We start from the raw sequence: 5,198 nt of genomic DNA on the forward strand, positions 1-5,198 counted from the left end.
TTCTCTGGTGTTTCTTTTCGTTTGTGGCTGCTTCCATGTTCGAGTCACTCGCCTGGCACAGAGAGCATACCGCTCGTAAAAGTTCAGGGCTAACAGGTTAAAATTAGGTGCTCAGAAATGTTGAACTTCGTGAACTACATCTCCTCTATAGACGGAGCAGAGACTGGAAATGAGTCCTTAGCTTGTATAAGCAGACTAAGCAAATTCTAGTCATAGAAGGAGGAAGCCCTGTTTTATGGCATCAGGCAGAAGCATTTGGCCCAAGCTCCAGTTTTGGGGAGGGGCTGTAGCTCAGAGGAAGAGCCCCTACTTGGCATGCAGAGAGCATGATTCTTCCTTGACTGTTTTATTGTCCCATGAGTTTCCTGGCTGAGTGGGAATTCGATCTCAGGACTCCCCAGTCAGAGATTAATCAATTTATACCACATTGGCTTGGGAGGTATTTTCAAACACATTTTCATAGACCCAGGGGATAGAAGCTGAGTGTGGAAAGCAGGATATTCTTAGGAAGCCAAGTCTTGTGTTTCTCCAGGATCAAAGCATTCACATAGGCTTGTACCTAATGTAAAGTGCTAGTTGAGGGGCTGTGGATCAGGGGCAGAGCCTCTGCTTGGCAGGCAGGAGGGCCCCGGTTCAATCCCCAGCAGCACTTCCACCTAAAAGGACCAGGGGATGGGAGAGACCTTCTCCGGAGACCCTGGAGATCCATGGGGAGAGGCCATAGCTCAATGGCACAGTCTTTGCTTGGCAGTCAGGCGGTCCCCAGTTCAATCCCCGGCAGCATCTCCAGCTAAAGAACCAGGCAGGAGGGGAGGGGAAAGACTTTTCTCTTCCTGAGACCCCAGAGAGCAGCTGCCAGCCTAGGTAGACAATCCTGGCCTTGACGGACTGATGATCACATTCAGTAAAAACAACTCCATGTGTTCATGTGCAAGTGTGGTACTTGTGAGCGTCTCACCTTCATTATAAACAGGGGTCTGGTTTCTAATCATTGAGAGTAGCCACTGCCTTGCGCTGAATCCAGCCTTCCGTCCGTCCATTGCAGAATTGTTGACTCAGGCGGCAGCTATGCAGGGTTTTGGGCCAAGGATATTCCTCAATGCTCAAGCCCTTTTGAACTCCAATCAAAAGGGCTTGAGCATTGAGGAATATCCAGAGATGGAATCATGAGGCCAGAATTCTGAGGATGATTTTGAGATGGAAAATGAAACCAGAGAGGCATTTGAAGTCAAGGGAATTGTAATAGTGGGCAACTTTAGCCACTCTCGTATTGGTGGGATAAATGCATGTTCCAAATACTTGAAGACAGCCATCCTGCCCCCTTTCAACCTCCTCTTCTACAGACTGAACATTCCCAAGTCTCTCAGCCTTTCCTCATAGGGTTTGGTCCCCGGATCATCCTTGTTGCTCGCCTCAGAACCCTCTCAATTTTGTCTACGCCCTTTTTGAAGTCAGTCCTTCGAATTACAGGCTAGTCAGCTTAATGTTCATTCCGGATAAATTGATGGGAAAGCATTATGAAAGGTAAAATTATCAAGCGTAGAGAAGGACAAGCCCTGCTGAATAAAAATGAGCATTGCTTCTGCAAAGGTAAGTCCTGTCTCACTAACCTTTTGAGTCTTCGAAATTAACATGAACAGGATTGAGCAGTAGCCACCGTTATTTTGGGTTTCCAGGAGGTTTTTGACAAAGTTCCTCACCAAATACTCCTGAGTAAACATCAGTGTCATAGGGTATCAGGACAAGCCCTCTACAGATTGCAAACAGGCTAAAAAACAGGATTAAATTAAATGGCCACTTCCTGCAAAGGATGGCTGTGAATCACTTGGTATCTGGTTCATAAATGATCTGGATTCAGGGGTGAGTAGTGAGGGTGGGGTGGTCGTCAAGAACTTGATGAAAATGTCGATCCTTCCCGAGTTCTGCAGATTGTCCCTCTGACTTCCTTTTTTGCTTTCTGTAATGAATCATAGAATCAAAGAGTTGGAAGGGGCCATACAGGCCATCTAGTCCAACCCCCTGCTCTACGCAGGATCAGCCCTAAGCATCCTAAAGCATCCAAGAAAAGCGTGTATCCAGCCTTTGCTTGAAGACTGCCAGTGAGGGGGAGCTCATGAATCTAGCCCATGGGGCCGAGTGGGGATTCAAACACAGGTATCCCAGATCCATGCCGGCCATAATTAGAACAGCAATAGAGAATAAAACTGCCACCCTCATCCTGTCCTTATCCAGACCTGCGGTGAGGCTACACAGAATCATAGAATCATAGAGTTGGAAGGGACCTCCAGGGTCATCTTAGTCCAACCCCCTGCACAAGGCAGGAAATTCCTAACTACTGGCCCATGTACAAACTGCTGGATCTGCTGGAGCTCATGTGGGAGTTTCCAGCTTTCCGCAGGGCCTGCAAGACAGAGCTCTTCCGCCAGGTCTACGGTTGAGGCCAGCGGGGCAAGGAAGATCTGACGGGCTTCCCCCCCCCCCAGTGTTAAGAGCATACCCTTATTGGAGATTGCATCCCTCCTTCCGCTATTGGTGGGGTTAGAGGGGTTTCTCCATTACGGTTTTTATTGTTGCAGTCTGATGTGTATATTGTTACGTCCGGTAGGGTTTTTAATGGGGTTTTAATTTCGGACAAATTTGTAACCCGCCACGAGCCGGAAATGAAAGTGGCGGACAATAAGTCCAATAATAATAACAACAATAATAAACATTCTCCAGGCTTCAAGAAACCCCAGACGTGGTGTGATGGTGCAGAATATAGTTGGGAAGCAGAGCTGTGTGGACACTCACCTGTGGGGCCCCCCCTCCGCACCCCCTCCAGGTTCATCACTGGCCTTTGTGGGAGAGGGGTCCTATCACCCAATTACACATTTAAAAATATATTTTTAAAAAATTATTAACTCCCACCCATTCAGGAAACCCTTCCAGGGTTGTCAAGAAACCCCAAGACCTGTACACTTGGAGGATGTTCTGACCATAGACTGCCTAAGGATTCACAGAGCTACCTAAAAGTGCAAGGGTCGTTCTAGGAATGGTCAGGAACTCACTTCCTCTAAATACACATCTTCTTGTTTCCTGAGATGCTGCCCCTGCAAACCCTTCCCACCTGCTGCTGCCTTATACCGAATCAGACACGTAGAATATCTTTTTCCGTTCCTCGCACCAGAAAACGGGGTACTGTAAACCTTGAAAAGATGCAGAAAACAGCAACCAAAAGGATCACGGGGTCTGAAGCAGTCTTCAGACCAAATTGTGGTTGTTTGTCATAAGACTGCAAGGTTGCTATGCGTTAAAGAGCAGAGGTGTTGCCAGGAAGTGGTGGTAGAAAGATAAAGAAATCCCCTCCATTTTGTTGTTGTTGTTAGGTGCGAAGTCGTGTCCGACCAATCGCAACCCCATGGACAATGATCCTCCAGGCCTTCCTGTCCTCTACCATTCCCTGGAGTCCATTTAAGTTTGCACCTACTGCTTCAGTGACTCCATCCAGCCACCTCATTCTCTGTCGTCCCCTTCTTCTTTTGCCCTCGATCGCTCCCAGCATTAGGCTCTTCTCCAGGGAGTCCTTCCTTCTCATGAGGTGGCCAAAGTATTTGAGTTTCATCTTCAGGATCTGGCCTTCTAAGGAGCAGTCAGGGCTGATCTCCTCTAGGACTGACCGGTTTGTTCGCCTTGCAGTCACCTTTACTCCATTTACTCACCTTTAATTAGGGCAGCTGAGGGCTTGTCTCAGACCTGAGCCCTGGAATGGCAAGTGATGGCTAGATTCCTGAAGGAAGGGAGCTTTGACTTTCAAAAGTCCATACCCTGAAAGTCCAGCTGGTCTCTAAGGGGCTCCTAGATTGGAATCTTATGAAGGATTCAAAGAGTATGATCCCCTGGCTGATTGGGTATCTGAACCTGAGTCTTCCAGAATCTAGTCCAGGGTTGGCCAAACACTGGCTCTCCAGATGTTCATGGACTACAATTACTACGAGCCCCTGACAACATGGCTTCGCTAATGTTCTTATGTCTGCGGTTGTGTGATGCTCTGTTTGGTGGGCTACAGTGGGAGGGCTTCTGGAGTCCTGGCCCTGCTGGTGGACCTCCTGATGGACCCAGGTTTTGGCGACTGCGTGACACAGAGCATTGGAATGAGGGGCCACGGGCTGATCCAACAGGGCATCTCTTATGGTCTGAAGATCGCTTATGCTCCTCTCTGTGGCCTTCTGCAATTCTTAGTAAAGATATTCTATATCAGGGGTAGTCAAACTGCGGCCCTCCAGATGTCCATGGACTACAATTCCCAGGAGCCCCTGCCAGCAAATGCTGCCAGGGGCTCCTGGGAATTGTAGTCCATGGACATCTGGAGGGCCGCAGTTTGACTACCCCTGTTCTATATTGTGGAAGATATTCTATATTGTTCCCGCCCCCTCCCGTCCGTTTCCCCTCCCCAATTAAACGTGACGAGCTAGATTGTACTTCTATTAAGGACGTTTACTCTTGTGAATAACATTTCACCACAAACAGGTACAGGATGAGGTATCTGAGGAGAAAAAACTTTGGTATAAAATGTACAGTTTGTTTCCAACTTTTTTTTTTTTTCCTTTTTCTTTACAGGCAACAAAAAAAAAAAGAAGAGGACTTTGGTTTTTCTTTCTTTCTTTCTCTCTCTTTTTTAAAGTTAGCACGGTTGACAAACAAAGAAGAAACATTCAGTTTATTAATATATCGTAATGCACTGTTTTGATTTTAAAAACATGATTACGTCACTCAGCTTGCCCACAGCAGGGGGCAGAGGGAGGGAACGGGGGGGCATCCCAGCATTTACCCAACTGGGCTTGCCAAATTGGCATCACTCTGGTGGCTTATCCCGTGGCTCCCCACCTTTTCCGAGCCTGTTGGACTATGGGCACAGTGTGGCGGGTGCAGAAACAAAATGGCTGCTGCAGGAGGTGGAGCACGTGACAAAATGGCCGCCCCGGTTCGCGTTTAGCGCCACAGTGCCGGTCCTTGTTGCTGCAGCAGCCGAAATAGTTTCAGATTTAAGAATTAAACAAATGAAGCTTTCCCTTGTCTGCTTGCAGGGTGCAGCTTTACTGGCTGATTTCTGCAGAGGCACAGGAGCGAGGCCAGAGGGAAAACGTGGCAACCTGCTGCGAAATGTCCGGGCCTTGAATTTTTTGACCCGTGGGAGAGTCCTTGATTTTAATGCAGAGGGC

The sequence above is a fragment of the Paroedura picta genome, chromosome 1, assembly GCF_049243985.1.
Source record: "Paroedura picta isolate Pp20150507F chromosome 1, Ppicta_v3.0, whole genome shotgun sequence".
NCBI lineage: Eukaryota > Metazoa > Chordata > Lepidosauria > Squamata > Gekkonidae > Paroedura > Paroedura picta.